At 39.4% G+C, this 25,375-nt stretch overlaps 1 long non-coding RNA gene across 1 annotated transcript; it reads right to left on the reverse strand.

Moving 5' to 3' along the window:
• Nucleotides 1-18,107: 18,107 nt before the first annotated feature.
• Nucleotides 18,108-25,082, reverse strand: LOC123065137 (uncharacterized). The gene is made up of 8 exons (XR_006430905.1): nt 24,881-25,082; nt 24,607-24,713; nt 24,436-24,510; nt 23,565-24,045; nt 22,819-23,181; nt 20,290-20,399; nt 20,105-20,186; nt 18,108-18,432 (listed from the first exon to the last, which is right to left on the reverse strand). It is a non-coding gene; the product is annotated as an uncharacterized lncRNA (long non-coding RNA).
• Between the last annotated feature and the right edge of the window lie 293 nt (nt 25,083-25,375).

A 25,375-nucleotide genomic window follows, 5' to 3' on the forward strand; every position in this document is an offset into this window, starting at 1 on the left:
AAGTGAACAAAACTCAACAAAACTAATAGCAACTACTCCCACAAGTGCCTAGAGGCTATATCATGCCACAAAACTACTTTTGACCATATAAATTTGACATGCAAGATCAAGAACAATGTCACCACAATAGCAAAAATTTGCAATAAATAAAGCACTAGAACAAAAACTAATTGGACCAACGGAGGATTCACATTCCGAAGAACAATCCCCCAAAACAGTTTCGGAAATGAAGTTCCAAGCAAGGAGATCGAAAATGGCAACAAAATGAGCAAGAACACAGGTTTGAGCAATGGTGGGATTTTTTCTGGAGGAAGACGAAGTGGATGGGTGCTGGAATAAGTGAGGGGGACCCACATGGGACCCACAAGCCATGTAGGTGCGCCTAGGGGGGTGGGGGCGCCCTGTGGGCTTGTGGTCCACTGGTGCACCTCCCTGAGATGTTTTCGGTGCCAAAAATTCTTAAATATTACATAAAAATCATACTAAATTTTAAGGGCTTTTGGAGAACTTTTATTTTCTAGTCTTTTTTTATTGCACAGATAGTTCAGAAAATTGAGAGATAACAATATTTTTGCTTTATTTATTCTAAATAACAGAAAGTAAAAAGTGAGTACAGAGAGTTGTGTTTACTAAATTCATCCATCTCATGCCCATCAAAAAGAATCCATTAACAAGGTTGATCAAGCTCTATATTTACTGAATTCATCCATCTCATGCCCATCAAAAGGAATCCATTAACAAGGTTGATCAAGTCTTGTTAATATACTTCTTTCGAATGACATGAAACCGGAGAATCTTTGTATAACACTAGGTTACCTCAATGGGGATATGCATGTCCCCAACAATAAGAATATCATATTTCTTTCTGACGGTAGGGAGAGGGAATTCGAAACCTCCAATAGTAATTGTTGAAAATTTTCCAATAGAATTGATACTATTCACTTGAGGTTGTTTCCTCGGAAAGTGTACCGTATGCTCATTACCATTAACATGAAAAGTGACATTGCCCTTGTTGCAATCAATAACAGCCCCTGCAGTATTCAAGAAGGGTCTACCAAGGATGATCGACATACTGTCATCCTCGGGTATATCAAGAATAACAAAGTCCGTTAATATAGTAACATTTGCAACTACGGCATGCACATCCTCACAAATACCGATGGGTATAGTAGTAGATTTATCAGCCATTTGTGAAGAGATTTCAATTGGTGTCAACTTATTCAAATCAAGTCTACGTTATAAAGAGAAAGGCATAACACTAACACTGGCTCCCAAATCACATAAAGCAGTTTTAACATAGTTTCTTTTAATGGAGCATGGTATAGTTGGTATTCCTGGATCTCCTAGTTTCTTTGGTATTCCACCTTTAAATGTGTAATTAGCAAGCATGGTGGAAATTTTAGCTTCTGGTATCTTTCTTTTATTTGTAACAATATCTTTCATGTACTTATCATAAGGAGACATTTTCAGAATATTAGTCAAACGCAGACGCAAAAAGACAGGTCTAAGCATTTCACAAAGCGCTCAAAGTCCACACCATCCTTTTTCTTGGATGGTTTAGGAGTAAAGGGCATTGGTTTCTGAACCCATGGTTCTCTTTCTTTTCCATGTTTTCTAGCAATGAAGTCTCTCTTATCATATCTTTTATTTTTAGGTTGTGGGTTATCAAGATCAACATTAGGTTCTATCTCCACATCATTATCATTGCTAGGTTGAGCATCAACATGAACATCATCTTCATCACCTGATTGTGTCTCAGCATCAGAAATATAAATGTCATTTAGATTCTCAGGTGTTTCTATAACAGGTTCACTGGAAGCATGCAAAGTCGTATCATCTTTCTTTTTATTTCTAAAGGGACTAGGTGCATCAGTATTAATTTTCTGAGGGACTTGTTCTACTCTCTTAGGATGGCCCTGAGGATACAAAGAATCCTGAGTCATTTTACCACCTCTAGTCATAACTCTAACAACATGATCATTATTTTTATCATTCATCTCATTTAGCAAATCATTTTGTGCATTGAGAACTTGTTCTACTTGAGTTTTTTTTACCATGGAAGCATGTTTACTCATAATCTTGAGATCATTAATAGTTCTACACATATAGTCACCCAAGCAGTCAAGCATATAAGCATTACGTTTCAATTGTCTACTAACATATGCATTGAAGTTTTCTTGATTAACAATAAAGTTATCAAACTCATCCAAGCATTAACTAGCAGACTTATTATAAGGAATGTCACATTCATCAAATCTATAGAGAGAATTTACCTCTGTTACCTGTGTCAGGTTATCAAGACCATGTATTTCTTCAATAGGTGGTAAATTCTTAACATTTTCACCTTTAATACCTTTTTCTTTCATAGATTTCTTTGCCTCTTGCATATCTTCAGGACTGAGAAATAGAATACCTTTCTTCTTCGGAGTTGGCTTAGGTGGTGGTTTGGGAAGAGTCCAATAATTATCATTACTCGATATATTATTCAATAGTACTTCAGCTTGTTCAACAGTTCCTTCCCTGAAAACACAACCAGTACAATGATGTCTACTACACAACCTTCTTCTTGTAGATGTTGTTGGGCCTGCAAGTGCACAGGTTTGTAGGACAGTAGCAAATTTCCCTCAAGTGGATGACCAAAGGTTTATCAATCCGTAGGAGGCGTAGGATGAAGATGGTCTCTCTTAAACAACCCTACAACCAAATAACAAAGAGTCTCTTGTGTCCCCAACACACCCAATACAATGGTAAATTGTATAGGTGTACTAGTTCGGCGAAGAGATGGTGAGACAAATGCAATATAGATAGTAGATATAGGTTTTTGTAATCTGAAATAATAAAAACAACAAGGTAACTAATGATAAAAGTGAGCACAAACGGTATTGCAATGATAGGAAACAAGGCCTAGGGTTCATACTTTCACTAGTGCAAGTTCTCTCAACAATAATAACATAGATAGATCATATAACAAGCCCTCAACATGCAACAAAGAGTCACTCCAAAGCCACTAATAGCGGAGAACAAACGTAGAGATTATGGTAGGGTATGAAACCACCTCAAAGTTATTCTTTCGAATCAATCTATTAAAGAGTTCGTACTAGAATAACACCTTCAGACACAAATCAACCAAAACCCTAATGTCACCTAGATACTCCATTGTCATCTCAAGTATCCATGGGCATGATTATATGATATGCATCACACAATCTCAGATTCATCCAACCAACACAAAGTACTTCAAAGAGTGCCCCAAAGCTTCTACCGGAGAGTCAAGAAAACGTGTGCCAACCCCTATGCATAGGTTCATGGGCGGAACCCGCAAGTTGGTCACCAAAAACATACATCAAGTGGCACGTGATATCCCATTGTCACCACAGATAAACACAGCAAGACATACATCAAGTGTTCGAGGGGTCCATGAGACAGGGGGCCACGCCCTGTAGGGGGGCGCCCCCCTATCTCCTGGGCTCCTCGAGTATCTTCTGACTTGATCTCCAAGCCTCCAGGATGATATTCTTCCAAAAAATCACGATGCTGAAGGTTTCATTCCGTTTGGACTCCGTTTGATATTCCTTTTCTTCGAAATACTGAAACAGGCAATAAAACAGCAATATGGGCTGGGCCTCCGGTTAATAGGTTATTCCCAAAAGTAATATAAAAGTGAATAATAAAGCCCGTAATCATTCAAAACACATAATAATATAGCATGAATGCTTCATAAATTATAGATACATTGGAGACGTATCAGCATCCCCAAGCTTAATTCCTACTCGTCCTCGAGTAGGTAAATGATAAAAGAAAGAATTTATGAAATGTGAATGCTAGAAGGTGCACAAGTTTGATCAATGATAATTTCAATCACCTTTTCTAGCATGATAATATGTCATAATAGTAGTTCATATCATAAAACTTCTCACGATAAAGTAACAAGCAATTCACATGTCAAAGCATAGACCATAAACTTTCTTGAAAACTAGCAAACTCCATTCTTAGTCATTTAAACAATTGCAATTCATCCTATTTTCAGGAAGGGTCTATGTCAGAGCTTTGATTTAGCAAACTTCACATACTCAACTATCATATAGTCTTCTACAATTGCTAACACTCACGCAATACTTGTGGTCATGAAGTTTTAATCAGACACAGAGAAAGGTTGGGGCTTATAATGTTGCCTCCAAACGTATTCACCTTTGGGTGATGTCAACAATAATAGTTCATGCTAACTTACATCCAATTGGATATATATATATATATATATATCGGGATCACCCCAACATAAGTGCTTGCCAAAGGATAAAATGAAAAAGGGAAAGGTGAAGATCACCTTGACTCTTGCATAAAGTAAAAGACATAAAGTAAAATATAGGCCCTTCGCAGAGGGAAGCAGAGGTTTTCATGCGCTTTTAGGGTTGGATACACAAAATCTTAATGCGAAAGAACGTCACTTTATATTGCCCCTTGTATATGGACCTTTATTATGCAGTCCGTCGCTTTTATTACTTCCATAACAAGATCGTACAAAGCTTATTTTCTCCGCACTAATAATTCATGCATAATTAGAGAGCAATTTTTATTGCTTGCACCGATGACAACTTACTTGAAGGATCTTACTCAATCCATAGGTAGGTATGGTGGACTCTCATGGAAAAACTGGGTTTAAGGATATCCGGAAGCACAAGTAGTATTTCTACTTGGTGCAAGCAATTTTGGCTAGCATGAGGGGGAAAGGCAAGCTCAACATGTTTGAATGATCCATGACAATATACTTTAACTGAGATGTCGGAAAACATAAACCATTACGTTGTCTTCCTTGTCCAACATCAACTCTTTAGCATGTCATACTTAATGAGTGCTCCCAATTATAAAAGATGTCTAGGATAGTGTATTTATATGTGAAATCTCTCTTCCTTAAATATTCTCTCATGAATTGTTCAAATGACCAATACAACGCTTGCTAACCTTCAATAAATTTACAACCTCTACTTCTTAGATGTGAAGTCATAACTCCCCATGGGATAAGCAAATGAGACATATATAATTTCAGATTTATGACAATCAACTTATTCAACAATTTACTCATAGGATAAAAGTGAAGCACACGAGTAAATGAAAAACTACTCCAAAAAGATATAAGCGAAGATCAATGAGTAGCTAAATAATTAAGTAGCTATGCGAAGACTCTCTCTCATTAAAGAATTTCAGATCTTGGTATTGTATTCAAACAGAAAGCAAAACAAAATAAAATGACATTGCAAGGATAGCACAACTCATGTGAAGAAGCAAAAACTTAGGCTTAACCGATACTAACCGATAGTTGTTGAAGAAGAAAGGTGGGATGCCTACCGGGGCATCCCCAAGCTTAGATGCTTGAGACTTCTTGAAATATTATCTTGGGGTGCCTTGGGCATCCCCAAGCTTGAACTTTTGTGTCTCCTTAATTCCTCTCCTATCATGATTTCTCTATTTCTCAAAAGCTTCATCCACAACAAACTCAACAAGAACACGTGAGATAGGTTAGTATAAACCAATGCAAAACCTTATCATTTTCTACTGTAACAAATCACTAAAATTATTATTCAACATTGCATACTAAATGCCTCTGCATATTTAATACTCCTATCCTCAAATAGAATCATTAAACAAGCAAACAAATGCAAACAATGCAAACATAACAGCAATCTGCCAAAACAGTACAGTCTGTAAAGAATGCAAGAGTATCAATACTTCCCTAAATCCAAAAATTATGAAATAAAATTCCCACTTAAGTAAATTTATCAGATCTCATTATTCAAAAAGTTTGAACATTATATCATTCTCTTACTTTTCAAGGGAATTTTTGCAACAGCGGTAAACTTTCTGTTTTCAAACAGCAACATGTATACTAGCAAAATAAGCATGGCAAAGGCTATCCTTGACATTTTTATTGAAACTAAAGATTCAAAACATTATTCTATATAACAGAAAGTAAATACTAACAAAATAAAATGACGCTCCAAGCAAAACACATATCATGTGGTGAATAAAAATATAGCTCCAAGTAAAGTTACCGATGAACAAAGACGAAAGAGAGGATGCCTTCCGGGGCATCCCCAAGATTAGGCTCTTGGTTGTCCTTGAATATTACCTTGGGGTGCCTTTGGCATCCCCAATCTTAGGCTCTTGCCACTCCTTATTCCATAGTCCATCAAATCTTTACCCAAAACTTGAAAACTCAATAGAAAACTCGTAAGCTCCGTTAGTATAAGAAAATAAAACAACCACTTAGGTACTGTAATGAACTCATTCTAAATTCATATTGGTGTAATATATACTGTAGTCCAACTTATCTATGGTTCATACCCTCCAATACTACTCATAGATTCATCAAAATAAGCAAACAACACATAGAAAACAGAATCTGTCAAAAACAGAACAGTCTGTAGTAATCTGTATCAAACGTATACTTCTGGAACTCCAAAAATCCTACCAAATTAGGAAGTCCTAAGAAATTTGTGTACCAATCCATAGAAAAAATAACCAGATCAGAAGAACGTTTCTTTGAATTAACAAAACTAATTTACTGGGTGCAAAAGTTTCTGATTCTCAGCAGGATCAACACAACTATCACCGTAAGCTATCCTAAAGGTCTTACTTGGCACTTTATTGAAACAAAAACTATAAAACATGATTACTACAGTAGCATAATCATGTGGACACACAAAAACAGTAGGGATAAATATTGGTTTATCTCCCAACAAGCGCTTTTCTTTAATGCCTTTCTAGCTAGGCATGATGATGACAATGATGCTCACATAAAAGATAAGAATTGAAACATAACGGGAGCATCGTGAAGCATATGACTAGCACATTTAAGTCTAAACCACTTCCTATGCATAGGGATTTTGTGAGCAAACAACTTATGGGAACAATGATCAACTAGCATAGGAAGGTAAAACAAGCATAAGTTCAAAAACTGAAGCACATAGAGAGGAAACTTGACATTATTGCAACTCCTACAAGCATATGTTCCTCCCTCATAATAATTTTCAGTAGAATCATGAATGAATTCAACAATATAACCAGCACCTAAAGCATTCTTTTCATGATCTACAAGCATAAAATTTTTACTACTCTCCACATAAGCAAAATTCTTCTCATTCGGAATAGTGGGAGTATCATAAAAGACTTGAACACTAAAAATTGTTTCCACATTAAAAGAGTAATGTTCAGAAAAAGGGTGATCATAATCATGACAAGATTTATAAATATAATCATCACTACTTTTTATAGCATAAGTTTCATCACAATAATCATCATAAGTAGTAACTTCGTTCTCATCATAATCGATTGAAACCTCTCCCAAGATAGTGGAATCACTAAATAAAGTTGACACTCTTCCAAATCCACTTTCATATTCATCACAATAAAATTCAACATCCTCCAAATAGTGGGATCACTACTTCCTAAAGTTTACACTCTTCCGAACCCACTTTCATCAATATAATCATCATAGGTAGGAGTCATGCTATCATCATAACAACTTTGCATATCAAAACTTGGGATGCTAAAAATATCATCTTCACTAAACGTAGCATCCCCAAGCTTGGGACAAACATTAATTTCAGCAAACATATTCTCAAATATTTCATCCTCATCAAACATAGCTTCCCCAAGCTTGGGCCCTTTCATATCATAAGCATAATCACTCTCATCATTAAAAATATTCATAGCACCAATAGTATAGCAATTATCATCATCACAATGAGTAGTAGGAGCAACATCATTTGGGAGGGATACCTTTCTACCTTTGTTGTTCCTTCTTTTCTTTTTCTTCTTCACATTATGTGTGGGTTTAACCTTCCTCTTTGAGCTCCTTATTGATGAGATTGGTTGAATAGCAAGCTCCTCCTCGTCACCTGATTCATCATAAGAAATAATAGGAGGATAGTGGGAAGTCTCTTACCTTTCATTAGTATTCTCTTCATCTTCTATTTGCTTTCTTTTCTTTATGTAATTGGCAATATAAGGATTTTCAATGCAATTCTCCATACAATACAAATAAATATCCTCTAGATCAAAATCAAGAAATCTATCAATATTAAATTTTGGAATATCCTCGGTTATACGTTTCATTTCTTCATACCCCAGAAGAAGACTAAGCTCTTTATGATGCCCAAGGGTAATCAAGCTATCACAATTTTTGGACACGATTCGATCATAAAACAATTTGCATTTGAGATGTAAATGACCACGTTCATTGCAAAGTTCACAAGTACGGCAAAGGAATTTTAAATTTTCAGCACTCACATCTAGCCTTTTTTGCAACCATTTAGTTTCTAAATTCTTATGCCTCTTGCAATAAATATCTTCTCTATTTGGTGTGTTCATGCAAACATGTACTCCACAAAAGTTGACATGCTCATAAGAGATATTTTCATTATGACAAGAGCAATCATTATTAATACTATGAATATTCAAGGAGTTTATACTAACAACATTGCAATCATGCTCATCATTCAAAGATTTAGTATCAAGCATTTTAATGCACTCTTCTTCTAGCACTTGAGCACAATTTTCCTTTCCATCATACTCACGAAAGATATTAAAAAGACGAAGCATATGGGACAAACTTAACTCCATTTTTTTGTAGTTTTCTTTTATAAACTAAACTAGTGATAAAACAAGAAACAAAAAGATTCGATTGCAAGATCTAAAGATATACCTTCAAGCACTCACCTCCCCGGCAACGGCGCCAGAAAAGAGCTTGATGTCTACTACACAACCTTCTTCTTGTAGACGTTGTTGGGCCTGCAAGTGCACAGGTTTGTAGGACAGTAGCAAATTTCCCTCAAGTGGATGACCTAAGGTTTATCAATCCGTAGGAGGCGTAGGATGAAGATGGTCTCTCTCAAACAACCCTGCAACCAAATAATAAAGAGTCTCTTGTGTCCCCAACACACCCAATACAATCGTAAATTGTATAGGTGCACTAGTTCGGCGAAGAGATGGTGAAACAAGTGCAATATAGATAGTAGATATAGGTTTTTGTAATCTAAAATAATAAAAACAGCAAGGTAACTAATGATAAAAGTGAGCACAAACGGTATTGCAATGATAGGAAACAAGGCCTAGGGTTCATACTTTCACTAGTGCAAGTTCTCTCAACAATAATAACATAGATAGATCATATAACAAGCCCTCAACATGCAACAAAGAGTCACTCCAAAGCCACTAATAGCGGAGAACAAATGTAGAGATTATGGTAGGGTACGAAACCACCTCAAAGTTATTCTTTCGGATCAATCTATTAAAGAGTTCGTACTAGAATAACACCTTAAGACACAAATCAACCAAAACCCTAATGTCACCTAGATACTCCATTATCACCTCAAGTATCCGTGGGCATGACTATACGATATGCATCACACAATCTTAGATTCATCCAACCAACACAAAGTACTTCAAAGAGTGCCCCAAAGCTTCTACCGGAGAGTCAAGAAAACGTGTGCCAACCCCTATGCATAGGTTCATGGGCGGAACCCGCAAGTTGGTCGCCAAAAACATACGTCAAGTGGCACGTGATATCCCATTGTCACCACAGATAAACACGGCAAGACATACGTCAAGTGTTCTCAAAGTAAAGACTCAATCCAATAAGATAACTTCAAGAGGGGAAACTCAATTCATCACAAGAGAGTAGAGGGGGAGAAACATCATAAGATCCAGCTACAATAGCAAAGCTCGGGATACATCAAGATCGTGCCATAGAGGGAACACGAGAGAGAACACGAGAGAGAGAGAGAGAGAGAGAGAGAGAGATCAAACACATAGCTACTGGTACATACCCTCATCCCCGAGGGTGAACTACTCCCTCCTCGTCATGGAGAGCGCCGGGATGATGAAGATGGCCACCGGAGATGGATTCCCCCTCAGGCAGGGTGCCGGAATGGGCTCCCGAGAGGTTTTTGGTGGCTACAGAGGCTTGCGGCGGTGAAACTCCCGATCTATCTTCATTTCTGATGGTTTAAGGGTACGTAGGTATATATAGGTGAAAGAAGTCAGTCGGGGGGTGCTCGAGGGGTCCACGAGACAGGGGGCCGCGCCCTGTGGGGGGGCGCCCCCTATCTCCTGGGCTCCTCGAGTGTCTTCTGACTTGATCTCCAAGCCTCCAGGATGATATTCTTCCAAAAAATCACGATGCCGAAGGTTTCATTCCGTTTGGACTTCGTTTGATATTCCTTTTCTTCGAAATACTGAAACAGGCAATAAAACAGCAATATGGGCTGGGCCTCCGGTTAATAGGTTAGTCCCAAAAGTAATATAAAAGTGAATAATAAAGCCCGTAATCATTCAAAACACATAATAATATAGCATGAATGATTCATAAATTATAGATACGTTGGAGACGTATCACACAACTATCTAGGTGGTCCCTAGAAGCATCGGTTAGTCCATTATAAATGATATCAAGTATTTCATTTTTCTTGAGAGGATGATCAGGCAAAGCATTTGGAGAAGCCTCCCCCAAGCTTGTGGGAGACTCTCTTCTTCAATTTGCACAAAGTTAAATATTTCTTGTAAGGCAACTTGTTTCTTATGTGCAGGGAAATATTTTTCAGAGAAGTAATGTCCTGGGGACTATGCACACAACCAGGAGCAAGAGAATTAAAGCATATCTTAGCATCACCCTTTAAGAACAAAGGAAACAACTTAAGAATATAGAAATAGCGAATTTTTTCCTCATGAGCAAACAGGGTGGCTATATCATTCAGTTTAGTAAGATGTGCCACAACAGTTTCAGATTCATAACCATGGAAAGGACCATATTCAATCAAAGTAATTAACTCAGGATCGACAGAGAATTCATAATCCTTATCAGTAACAAAGATAGGTGAAGTAGCAAACTTAGGATCATATTGCATTCTAGCATTCAAAGATTTTTCTTTTCGCTTGCATAGTAATTTCTTAAGGTCATCTCTATCCTTACAAGCAAGAAAGTCCCTAGCTACCTCTCCATCCATAACATAACCCTCAGGTATAACAGGAAAGTCATATCTAGGAGAGCTAATTCTAAGGGTGTTTCAAAGTTTTCAGTTTCAATGATTTCATCAGTTTCAGAAATATCATCTGTTTCAGCATTCTCAATATCTTTAGCTCTAGCAAGTTGTTCATCAAGAAATTCACTCACTAGCATAGTATTGTGAAGTAAAGTATCATCATAAGCATCATGCGTAGCAGAAGTAGCATCATTAATTGCTTGCAACATATCAGAATCAATAGCAGGTGTAGGTGTCGCAAGCTTACTTAAAACAGAAGGTAAATCAAGTGCAGAGCTAGATGGCAGTTCCTTACCTCCCCTTGTCCTAGAGGAGAAAATCTTGGTTTTGGTATCTTTCAAATTCTTCATAGTGATGAACAGATATAAATCCCAAGTGACTCAGAGAATAGAGCTATGCTCCCCGGCAACGGCGCCAAAAAAGGTCCTGATAACCCACAAGTATAGGGGATCGCAATAGTTTTCGAGGATAGATTATTCAACCCAAATTTATTGATTCGGCACAAGGGAAGCCAAAGAATATTCACGAGTATTAGAAGTTGAGTTGTCAATTCAACCACACCTGAAAGACTTAATATCTGCAGCAAAGTATTTAGTATCAAGGTAGTATGGAAGTAACGGTAATAGTGGCAAAAGTAACAGTAGCAGTTTTGTAATGATTGTAACAGCAGTAGCAACGAAAGTAACTTAGCAAATATCAATATGTGAAAAGCTTGTAGGCATCGGATCGACAATGATAATTGTGTCGGATGATATTCATCATGTAGCAGTTATAACCTAGGGTGACACAGAACTAGCTCCAATTCATCAATATATGTAGGCATGCATTCCGTATATAGTCATACGTGCTTATGGAAAAGAACTTGCATGACATCTTTTGTCCTACCCTCCCGTGATAGCAGGGTCCTAATGGAAACTAAGGGATATTAAGGCCTCCTTTTAATAGAGAACCGGACCAAAGCATTAGCACTTAGTGAATACATGAACTCCTCAAACTACGGTAATCACCGGAAAGAATCCCAATTATTGTCACCTTGGGGTATGCAAATCATAACTCATAATAGGTGTCTACAACTTGCAAGATAGGATCGAGAACACACATATATTCATGAAAACATAATAGGTTCAGATCTGAAATCATGGCACTCGGGCCCTGGTGACAAGCATTAAGCATAGCAAAGTCATAGCAACATCAATCTCAGAACATAGTGGATACTAGGGATCTAACCCTAACAAAACTAACTCGATTACATGATAAATCACATCCAACCCATCACCGTCAGCAAGCCTACGGTAGAATTACTCACTCCCGGCGGTGAGCATCATGAAATTGGTGATGGAGGAAGGTTGGTGATGATGATGGTGACGAATCCCCCTCTTTGAGGCCCCGAACGGACTACAGATCAGCCCTCCCAGAGAAGAACAGGAAGTGGCGGCGGCTCCATATCGTAAAATGCGATGATTCCTTCTCTCTAATTTTTTTCTCCCCAAATAGGGCTATATAGAGTTGGGTTGAAGTTAGAGGAGGTCCAGGGGGCCCCGCCCCTAGGCTTGTGGCCTATGGGTGGACCCCCTTTGGTTAATTCTTGCGCCAGTATTTTTATATATTCCACAAATCTCCGTAAATTTTCATGTCAATCCGAGAACTTTGATTATTTCTGCACAAAAATAACACCATGGAAATTCTGCTGAAAACAACATCAGTCCGGGTTAGTTCCATTCAAATCATGCAAATTATGGTCCAAAACAAGGGAAAAGAGTTTGGAAAAGTAGATATGATGGAGATGTATCAGCAACCCCCTAGATGGTCCGAGCAAACTCTACCACTCATGTAATCATGGATGGATATATATTATGTAGTTGAGTCAGTTGTGTAACTTGTTGATTGTTTGATATGGTTGAAAAGGGGGGAAATTCGTGTAATTATAGTGTAATACACAACCCTGTAGTTCTCGAAGAAAATGTCACACAAACACACAACACACCCAATCTACAACCATTTTCTTAGCGTGTACGCTATCTGGCTGGGAACTGGAAATTTTTCAGGCGTTAGTCAATTTTTAGTACGGTGGTACGTCTCTGACGTATCTATGATTTTTCATTGTTCCATGCTATTATATTATCCATCTTGGATGTTTTATATGCATTAATATGATATTTTATATCATTTTTTGGACTAACTTATTAACCTAGTGCCTAGTGCCAGTTCTGTTTATTCCTTGTTTTTTACTTTTATAGAAAATCAATACCAAACAGATTCCAAATGGAACAAAACTTTTTGAGGATTTTTCTTGGACCAGAAGACAACCACGAAGCTTCGGGAAGAGGCCAGAAGACCCACGAGGGAGCCACATGCCCTAGGCTTGTGGGCTCCTCGCAGACCTCCTAACCTTAATCCCAGCTCCATAAATATCCAAATATTCCCCTTACATCAGAGGGCACACCAAAAATACTTTTCCTCTGCCGCAAGCTTCTGTTCTCGTGAGATCCCATCTTGGGGACTTTTCCGGCACTCTGCCGGAGGAGGATTCAATCATGGAGGGCCTCTACACGAACCTTGATGCCCTTCCACTGATGTTTGAGTAGTTTACTACAGACCTACAGGTCCATAGCTAGTAGCTAGATAGCTTCTTCTCTCTATTTGATCTTCAATACAATGTTCTCCTTGATGTTCTTGGAGATCTATTCGATGTAATCTTCTTTTGCGGTGCGTTTGTTGAGATCCGATGAATTGTGAATTTACGATCAGATTATCTATGAATATTATTTGAGTCTTCTCTAAACTCTTTTATGCATGATTAAGATAGCTTTGTATTTCTTTCCGATCTATCGATTTGGTTTGGCCAACTAGATTGGTTTTTCTTGCAATGGGAGAGGTGCTTTGTGATGGGTTCAATCTTGCGGTGTCCTCACCTAGTGACATTAGGGGTAGTGAGGCACATATTTGTATGGTTGCCATTAAGGATAAAAAGATGGGGTTTTATATCATATTGATTGAGTTTATCCATCTACATCATGTCATCTTGCTTAAGGCGTTACTCCGTTCTTATGAACTTAATACTCTAGATGCATGCTGGATAGGGGTCGGTGTGTGGAGTAATAGTAGTAGATGGAGGCATGAGTCGGTCTACTTGTCACAGATGTGATGCCTATATTCATGATCATTGCCTTAGATGTCATTATAACTATGCGTTTTTCTATCAATTGCTCAACACTAATTTGTTTACCCACCGCATGTGTTCTTTCAAGAGAGAAGTCTCTAGTGAAAACTATGCCCCCCTGGGTCTATTCCCATCATATATTTTCAGATCTATAAAACCAAAAAACCAAAAATACCTTGATGCACTTTATTTATATTTGCTTTATTTTGTCTTTTTATTTATCTTTTATATCTATCTCTATCAGATCTCACTCTTGCTAGTGATCGTGAAGGGATTGACAACCCCTTTTTTGCGTTGTGTGCAAGTGCTTGTTACTTTGTGCAGGTGCATATATTGGGGACTTGCTTGTGCCTCCCACTAGATTGATACCTTGGTTCTTAACTGAGGGAAATACTTATCTCTACTTTGCTGCATCACCGTTTCCTCCTCGAGAAAAAAATCAACGCAAGCTCAAGAAGTAGCAGGAAGAATTTCTGGCGCCGTTGCCGGGGAGGTTCTACATCAAGCCTACCAAGTACCTATCATAGACTATCATCTCTTGCACTTACATTATTTGCCATTTGCCTCTCGTTTTCATCTCCCCCACTTCTAAAACGTTTTCAGAAAAAATCAAAAATATTTGCCTTTTTATTCGTCCTCTTTTCATTTGCCTTTATGTCTTACTTGGTTTGTTTGCTTTTTTGCTTGGTATAATTGTGCGTTTATTGAAAATAAGAAAACCAAAAGCTTATGGATCCTCATCCACTTGCTAATCTTTTTAAAAGATCCAACTATGATGAACCAATTACTAGTGAGTTGAGTGCACTAGATTATCTTTATGAAGTTTTGCTTGAAAATCGTGAATTTAAAAATTGTGATGAAGTGCTGAAAGAGGAAATTTATGAAGTAATTCGCGATAGCTCCTTGAATGAAAAGTATGATTGCAATTATGTTATTATAAATTCTATTAGTGTCAATTGTGCTAAATATATGCAAAACCCTAAGCTTGGGGATGCTAATTTTGCTATGTCCACTACTTATTGAAATGATCATGATTGGGATGCTTCTTCTTATGATCTTGAAAATTTATTTAATTCTCATAATGAATATGTTTGCAATAATACTTAAAGTGGGTTTGGAGAGGTCATGACTTTAGTTGGTGTTAATCCCACTATTTTGGAAGATCATAAGAATTTTATGCATGAGGATCATGGAGAGAAAATTTATATGATAGCTATTTTATTGAATTTTATTATGATCCTACATCTAATTATTATGAGAGAGGAAAATATGGTTGTAGAATTTTTCATATTACTAAATTACCTCTCATTATGTTGAGGTTGCTATTGTTTCTTTCTTCTTCCTTGCATATGCTAGTTTTTGCTTGTCTTGATAATTTGTTTGCTTATAAATGCCTATGCAGCAAGTAGATATAACATCAATAGCAATACAATGGAGGGCCTCTACACCAACTTTTCTACCCTTCCGCTGATGTTTGAGTAGTTTACCACAAACCTATATGTCCATAGCTAGTAGCTAGACGGGTTCTTCTCTCTCTCTTTGATCTTCAATACAATGTTCTCCTTGATGTTCTTGAAGATCTATTCGATGTAATCTTCTTTTGTGGTGCGTTTGTTGAGATCCGATGAATTGTGAATTTACGATCAGATTATCTGTGAATATTATTTGAGTCTTCTCTGAACTCTTTTATGCATGATTAAGATAGCTTTGTATTTCTCTCCGATCTATCGATTTGGTTTGGCCAACTAGATTGTTTTTTCTTACAATGGGAGAGGTGCTTTGTGATGAGTTTAATCTTACGGTGTCCTCACCCAGTGACAGTTGGGGTAGCGAGGCACGTATTTGTATTATTGTCATTAAGGATAAAAATATGGGGTTTATATCATATTGTTTGAGTTTATCCCTCTACATCATGTCATCTTACTTAAGGCGTTACTCCGTTCTTATGAACTTAATACTTTAGATGCATGCTGGATAGCAGTCGATGTGTGGAGTAATAGTACAATAGATGCAGGCAGGAGTCGGTCTACTTATCACGGACGTGATATCTATATTCATGATCATTGTCTTAGAGGTTGTCATAACTATGCACTTTTCTACCAATTTCTCAACAGTAATTTGTTTACCCATCGTATGTGTTCTTTCAAGAGAGAAGCCTCTAGTGAAAACTATGGCCCCCGGGTTTATTTCTCCTCATATATTTTCAGATCTATAAAACCAAAAACCCAAAAATACCTTGCTGCACTTTATTTATATTTGCTTTATTTTGCATTTTTATTTATCTTTTATATCTATCTCTATCAGATCTCACTCTTGCTAGTGACTGTGAAGGGATTAACAACCCTTTTTCGCGTTGTGTGTAAGTGCTTGTTAGTTTGTGCAGGTGCATATATTGGAGACTTGCTTGTGCCTCCTACTGGATTGATACCTTGGTTCTTAACTAAGGAAAATACTTATCTCTACTTTGTTGCATCACCGTTTCCTCTTCAAGGGAAAATCAACGCAAGCTAAGCATACGGGTGCAGGCCATGCTGGAGAAGATGAGGCTTAGCGGGGTGGCCAAGCCGACAGAGTAGGTCGTTCGAACAAAGCGGGGCGGCAAGGCAACAAACAACAGGCCGAACAGCGAAGAGACAGGGACACGAAGGCGAAGTGATTTAATGCGAATAGTTTTTTTAACACAGTACAGACACGGACTTTCATATATACGCGTGCACACTCATCCCTATAAACACACACGCACATCCTACCCCGATGAGCACCTGTGAGAGACTGAGCAGACATATCATCTTGAGATTGACAAAGTCATCAAAGGCGTAGTCGACGCGAACGTCTCCTCCCACTGAACGCGCATCGCCGAAAATCCTGAAATTAATCCAAAAATAAATGCGAGCACCAGGACTTGAACCCGGGAATACCAACATTGACCTCATCATCCAACCACAAGTTGGTTCGCGATTTAACATGAATAGTTGGCCCTTCTCCTGGAGGTTTTATAAAATGCCCTCCCTTTTTATGGTAAAAATACCCGCTCTAGACTGCTTGGTTCATCGTTTCCCAGAACAAAACCTCCATGTTCATCCTTTCCCGGAGCAAGTAAAAACTAAAAAGACTGGCCAATCCCGAGAACAACGCTTGGCTCTCCATGTTCGTTCACTTTTTCTGTCTACTAGTGGTTGGGGGGCCGTCATTGCGGGCCTCTTGACAGGAAATTGTGCGTGTATTTCTTTCTCTCAAAAAAAACCTCAACTTCATTTCAAAATTAAAAAGAAAACTTTCTCACAACACGTGAACATCACATCCATCTCAAAAAGAAAAATGAAAAGCCTAAAATACATTCTTAAAATAAACAAACTCTTTCAAAAATAATCTCCAAAAAAACTTTTCTCAAAATGAATAAAAGATCTCAATTTCATCTTCCAAAAAAATCAAAAAAAAAATCTCAATTTCATCTTGCAAAAAAATCAAAAAAATTCTTACCACAGCCAATCAGCATGCGCCACATGGCCATGCTGGTTGGCCGCCATTCTCCCGTAGCTTAATGAGCCAATCAGCATGCGCCATGTGGGCGGTGGCCATGCTGGTTGGCCGCCGTTCTCCCGTAGCTTAATGGGTTTGATTTAGATCACATTATTACGACATTACGCCCAGAAATAGTTATGTGCTTCATCCTGCCCTGATCGAAATCCAGCAGAAGAGAAACAAGCAAGACAATAGCAAAAGAACAGCAGCAGTGACAACAACAGAGTTTTTATATCAGGCAGGCTTGTTAGCATGAAGTATACAAAATACAGCTCATATGACATACTACTACTCCCTCCATTCGGAATTACTTGTCGCAGAAATGGATGTATCTAGATGTATTTTAGTTCTAGATACATCTATTTTCGAGACAAGTAATTCCGAACGGAGGGAGTACCTCTCAACTCATACATGCTTTAACAGTTTCAAGGCTGTCGATGCCACAGTACCAAACAACCTTCTGGATTGATGACTACTTGTCAATCGCGGAATTCTTCCTGACAAACCAAGATTGTTATTTGGAATTCGAGAAGATCCTTCGGCTGCCTTATTCAGAATTTCATTCATCTCTCTAATGGTTTTCAATTCTATCAGGGTACTAGGAGGCACCACCTTTGCCTTCAACTGGGATAATAACACTGATTTCCCGTATGGGATGAAGCTTCTCCTTGCATGTTCAACCTCCCATCCTCTAGGTTGTTTCTTTCTGGCAGCCTGTACCATCGATCAATAAAGTTGATGCTAAAACCCCCAATGTAAAAGCGTTTTCTCACAAGCACTGAGTAAACTCAATGGTATAAATTATTGAACTTCACTAGTTCACTACTAATATCATGCAAGTTACAAAATAAGCAAACAGTATGGCACTTAGTTTAAATACTTGCACTTAATTTTTCTTCTGTTCATTCTACCTTTTTCCTTGTGTGCAGCTTCATGTGAAACATTTAAGTTCAGTCTGCATTTTGGACAAATGCGGATCACAATTGGGATACTATATAATGGCAAATGGACCATTTGATTTAATAGGCAATACAAGCTGACCACAAATGACAGTGGTCCGTCCGCGTTCCCCTGAAGATCCGCATTTTCATGTGGCAGTGGATTCGCGGCCGGATCCCGTCTGGAGTGGAGGTCCGCAAGCGCAATGGCCCGGGCACCGGTATCTGCCCGCTCTGTGGAGTCCCTGAAGACTCGAACCACATCTTCTTCTCCTGCATCTCCGTCCAATTCCTCTGGAGCTGCTTTCGCGAGGTGGTCGGTGGTAGTTGGTGCCACACCAACTTCCCGGACCTATTTGCTGAACTCCAGTTGTCCCCCGCGTCCTCTCGCCACATTAGGTGGCTTGAGGTTGGGGTTCTCGCCTGGACTCTTTGGACCGTTCGCAATAAGCTTGTGATCCAGCACGCTCCCCTTCGTCGCGCCACTGGCGCTCTCTACAAATTCTCGGGTTTCTTGCAGCTTTGGCGGCCGCTTAGCCGCCCCCCGGACCGTGACGCCATTTCCGCCTTCATCGCCGACATCCGTTCGATGGCCGTCCGCCTGTCGCCGCCGCCCCCACCGCCTCCGCCGGATCCTGATTAGGCGCCTTGTGTTTGATGTGCGGATGTTGTTTTTTCCTTCCTTTTGGGCTTGTTGAGCTGTGCCCTCAGCAGAACCTATGTACTTTGTCGTGAGTCTTGGGTGGGTGTGTGTGGACTTGTGTGGGTTTGTATGCTCTGTGGCGGTTTGCTTTATTTATAAAGCGGGGCGAAAGCCTTTTTCGATAAAGTAAGATTAATCATCCTGAAAACCGTTAATTCAGAAAATATTTCAATCCCCTGTTCCAAAATTATTCAGAAGTAGAAATTACTAAGTAAATGGTATTATGATTTGTTGATAAGTTTTATCTACCTTTTGACCTGTCATCAATCAAAGGTACAGATAAATATCACAATATATAACAAATACTCCCTCCGTCCCATAATATAAGAACGTTTGTCAAAAACGTTCTTATATTATGGGACAGAGGGAGTAATTGGAAATCTAACATGTCTCGTCTTTAGTACCATCTGAAGCAATGCAGATCTTTCTTCCTTTGCTAGCTATGTATCGCTACTATTTTCCTTTTACAGATAACATCACACAGTTTGGACTAGCCCATGGTATTCAGATAATTTTAGCTAACAAATTAGACCCATGAGAAATCTCACAAGAAAAATGTCAAAAGAAGATTGCTGATCATTGCATAAAGCCAAAGTAAGAACATTAAAGATTACATCTCTAATGACAGGATACTTTCCATTTTTTCAAAGTATTAAGTTTAATTGTACCCTGCCGGACAGAATTTGGATTACGAACAAGCATATCACATACAAATAGAAACACTCCAGTTTTGGAATAGCTTTACCTTCTCCGTTGTAGCAAACCCATCATGTTTGTTGGACGACTTTTCATCGGACAACCTGGACGATTGTTGATCATAGGGGCAGCTACAAGAACAAATTGAATAAATTAATGAACATAACTCGACAGTGTAGTTTTATGCAAAAATATAATAATGATAAAGATGGAAAACAAGTGTAGAAGACGTACAAATTTTCTATGTTGATGCATTCTCCAGTAGGACAAAAACCATGGTTATTCAGAATCGACGAGACATGTTGCAGAACCTCATCGTGAGCCACCTACATGGCATAGGGTCCCTGCATGACACATTAAACTTGTATAAGAAAAAGCCAGTGAGTGTGACCGTTAGTGGCTATGTGTCAGAGAGAGAGAGAGAGAGAGAGAATCAATGGTTTCAATGGAAGCATTTAGTAATTAATACAATATAAGATGTAAAAATCATGGAAGTTTAAAATACAATTGCAATATGAATGCATTCAATTCACTAAATAATTGTGTTCCTTGTAGACGAACCATCTAGAAAGTATTGTCAGGAGGAACTATACTTGCAGGTGTATTCTATTCATCATTTGTGCATAACATTTGCCATAACATGAGACAAGCCGCTTACCTTCGGGTACTGAGGTCCGTAAATGTAATGGCCCCAGGGACGGGTTATGCCCATTGTGCGGAATGTCGGAAGACTCTAACCATATATTTTTCCATGATATGGTCGATGGCAACTGGTGCCACGACAATCTCCCTGATTTGTTCCAAGAGGTCCCAAGTCAGGATGGCAGGATTCGCCCCACCCTTTGGGTTGTGGTGGGCTTGCTTGCCTGGACATAATGGGGTTTTACTGGCTTCCTGCTAGTACCCATGATGGACTTGATAAGCACCGGAGTAGTTTGGAACTCGGCTGATAATAAAAGAAAATACAGTTTGGTGACATGGAAAGTTATGTGAAGACCTGAAAGCCTTGGGGGGCTGGGTATTATAAACACTGCTATCATGAACAAATGTCTCATTATTAAATGGTAGTGAAGAATCCTAAACTCCGGCCCTGGCTCTCTTGTTTGACATCCTCAAGGCTAAATACTTCCCCAATTAGAGCCCTCTCTTTGCCTCTGCTGCTGGTAGCTCACAGTTCTGCCGCCAGCTAGTTAAAGTTCGCGATGACTTCTGTTAAGCTTCATGCACTAGCCAACGCAACCAAAAGTCCGAATTGATGGAATGGGCTAGGCAATCCACATATACACTTCAACACCCCCTCTCACATGTGATGCGTAAAGTCAGCACGTGGATAGACTCAGACGTATGGATCAAGAGGCCTATACGTGGACAAAGGAGTCAGCAACAATTTTTGTATAAATTGCGAAAGCCAGGACTTGAACTCGAGACCTTAGGCTCTAGTACCATGTTAAGCTTCATGAACTAGCCAAAGCAACCAAAAAACCGAATTAATGGAAAGGACTAGGCAATCCACATATACACTTCAATAACTTCCACTCTCAGGTCAAGTTTGCGGTTAACAACGGCGCCTCGGTTCGACTTTGGCTTGATTGGTGTCACGGTGACAGTCCCCTTAGTTCCTCTTTTCCTGTTCTTTATTATTACTGCTCCAACCTGGAGATCTCCATCTCGGATCTTGCGGGTAATAACTGGGACCTAGGTCTTCGTCGTTCGCTATCTCCTACAGATTGGAAGACTGGCAGGGTCTTGCTGCTTCTTTCCCAGTGCTTTCAGGAGGTGCGGACACGGTAGTTTGGCATCACTCCTCCTCTGACAAGTTTTTGGTTAAGCCACTTTATGTTAGATTGAGTTCAGGTTCTCCTTCGAGGTTTAAGTGCATCTGGCGCGCCCGTGTGCCCCTAAAGATCAGAATTTTTCTTTGGCAGGCTGCCAAAGGCAGGCTTCCCGCGGCTGATCAAATTCGTAAGCGAAATGAGCCTGGCTCTGGGTTCTATGCACTGTGCGGTACCTTTGATAATACTGATCATATTATTTTTAATTGCGACCTTGCCAAATTGTTATGGAGTTGCACCTAGTCGTGGCAGGGTGTGAACTGGGCTCCTACTTCTTTTGCTAATGTTATCGACCTGGCTAAATCCTTGTCTGGGCAAATGAGTAGGATCTTTTAGTTTGGTTTCGCGTCTTTATCTTGCGCCCTTTTGACTACAAGGAATAAGTTCTCGATTGAGCATATTTTCCCTAACAAGCCTGCAGACTGTATCTACAAATGGCCGAATCTTTTGCCGCTCATTAAAGCTGGGGACAAGGAGGCGTCGGAGCTCCTAATTTCTCGTGTGAAGGCCATGGCGGCTGATCTTATCAATCCAGACCGGGACTCTATGTCGGCATGAAGCTTGTTGCTGCTGCATTCAATCTTAGTAGGTAGGTAGTGCTATTTTGTCTCTTAAGACTGTAACCCTTGCTGCGTATGCAGCTGTTGAACCTGTTTGTTTGCTACTTTCATGTATGTGTCTCAGATGCTGCTTTATGGCTTTATTTTGTAAAGTCGGGCTATCGCCTTTTCTCTAAAAAAAACCCTATAGAGTCTATTAAGCAAGCTGGATGTTGTGCTCTTTCTCTAATCAATGTTAGTATTTCCATTTTAAATTGATCAGATTAATGCATTGATTTCCTATAAGCCCATGCTTACCTTAATATTAGTACATGTTTAGTAGAAAGACAAGAATAGAGGCACTATAGCTGAAAATATAAACGGTTTGGTACCTCTGGATGTGCCCGAATGTATGCATCAAGAGCTTCGCCAGCTTCACAAATTACAATAACAAGCAGCAATGCCATACGCCTAAGCTTTTTGTCCGCCTTCAGCTGCTGCTTCTTTCTGGCTCTGTTTTGAGCAATCTCCGAATCTATAGCAACAACATTCTCTGTACAAAGATTAGAGATAATACTAAACCCATCTGTCTTGATATTGCCATTTTCATAAGATACCGTACGGATCTTCTTTTGAGCTGCCAGGAGCAAAACTGCTGTTTCGGAAAGCTTTCCGTCCTTGATGTATTTCCAGAGCTCGGCAAGTAGATCATCTGTTCTTTCTGCAATCAGTCTAACTGTATCTAAGAAGATCTTCTGCAAAAGCCACCAAGATGGAACAAACACTGAGTATCTTTGGCGTTATACACAAGAAAGTAGCACCAAATAACTTCCATCAGTGTTCTCAACGCCAAGCAAGAGCAAATTGAACATTCAATTATTTTTAACAGCACCTTGGAGTTGCTACTTCATATCTTGATTAAAAGAGTAAGACACATGGATTATCCAAAAGAGTAAGACAGAGAAACTATATATCATATCAGTGGTTACATATTAGAACTTCCATTTATTATGCTGTGGTAGTAATTCGTATTGGGATGAATCTCAGACAAACTATTATGGGTAGGCACAGAATATGGAGCTGCCAATGATAGTTGAATAAATAGTGGTACTATGCTCAACGGGAAAGTGAGACAAACCATTTCAGGTAAGCACAGCAATTGAATGAGCCTGTAGACATGGTCGGTATTCCCTTTGTCAGGTAACAGGTTTTCCTCAAGAAACTTATGCTGGCAAGCGTTCTCAACTGCAACATGTAGTGGGAGTAGGCCCTCGATGACTTCAGGGCCAACTGTGCGCAAATTGGCCGATGCGCCATAGCAGAAGAGCAACTTGATCATGTCGGCAGAGAACATTTCAGCAGCTTTGTGAAGGGGAAAGTACCCATGTGAGTTCATGTAGTTGGGATTGGCGCGGAACCCAACCTTGCCCTGCAGCAACTTTCGCACATCGCAGGGCATTTTGCATGATCATCTGATTGAAGGTCCCTGGTGTTATGACGAAACCCCAAGCCAAGCCCACACTGTCATGCTTGAATAACTTGACGAAAAGCCTGACACTATCCTTTTCCAGGATGGGCACCAAGCGGGGTAATTTACCGACCAAAGCATCCTTCACTGACTAGATTTATCCATACAAAAATGAAAAGGGTGAAAAGGTAATCAGTTATCCAATCAACAAAGCATAACAAGAAAAACAAAAGACATATTGCAATGCAGGACCATCTACGGTACAAGGTGCTTAGAAAAATAAGCAGGTTTTGCTTAAGCACCGGTGCTTATGGGTAGAAAGCAGGTGCTTAATTAGGCACCCCTGGTACAGAAATAAGCACAGGTGCTCAAGAAAAAAACTGATCTATTTTTATAAGCACTTCGCTTGGTAGATGGCCTAAGTCAACAAAACACAAGCACTGGAATAGACACGTTAAATATTCACAAGTACTATAGGTTAGATACAATTATGAAATGATTTTTCAATCCAATTATTATGGTAACAAAGACAGCAAATAACCTCAGGAGTACGGTCTGGGACGATTGTATTGGTTGCTCTCGAGACCTCAAACAAAGCACATTTCTCACTCAACACCTGAGACAGACAGAGAATGTGCCAGCATGAAGAGGCATGAGTAAGAAAAAGAAACAGGAGAGGAGAGAAATATCAGAGGTGGTTTAGTTACTGCACCAGCTTGAGTAGTTTGGTATGCTCAGCCAAGTCTTTAGCAGGACCATGAGTACATTGGTATGGAGGATTCCACGGATCGTTTTCTTCCGTGCTTGATGTCATAATAACTGCCGTGATAATAAACAAACACGAATTCAGCTAGGAAAGGCCACTTAGGATTGGTCCAAGCACAAAGGATCGACCATTCATCCGATCCGATGTATGGAAGCAAAGCACACTCACGAAACAGGAACAGGATAAGACGATGGGCCGCACGCCGCCGTTGGCTACTTACCGGCCAGATGTGCGCGCCGCCGAGTGCGGAGTGCGTAGGACGTGGAGAGGCGATAGATCGGCGGCGGTCCGCGATGGCCGATAACGACCAAGTGGCGCCCCGATGGATGCGGGCATGCGCCGACTGCCCCAGTTTTACTCTCGCTCCGCAGTTCGCTCAGCAGGAATCGCACATGGGCTGTCTCGGCACATCGGCCAGCGGCCGAAGCGTCAACGCCCAGTAACACCGATCGGGCGCGCAGCGACTATATCTCGCCTTAAGGGGCGCCCCCTATATCTCGCATTTGACCATGCATTAAAAATGATGAAAATGAGCATGCATATAAAAATGTAAATTAAGCATTTGAACAAATTGTTAAACAAGTATTTAAAAATGGTAATCAAACATTTGAAAAACGTTAAATGTATTTAGAAAAAATGTTGACCATGTGTTATAAAAATACATTAATATTGCATTTAGATAATGATAATCAAGCATTTTAAAAATGCTAAATGT

This window comes from Triticum aestivum, chromosome 3B (genome assembly GCF_018294505.1).
Source record: "Triticum aestivum cultivar Chinese Spring chromosome 3B, IWGSC CS RefSeq v2.1, whole genome shotgun sequence".
Classification (NCBI taxonomy): Eukaryota; Viridiplantae; Streptophyta; class Magnoliopsida; order Poales; family Poaceae; genus Triticum; species Triticum aestivum.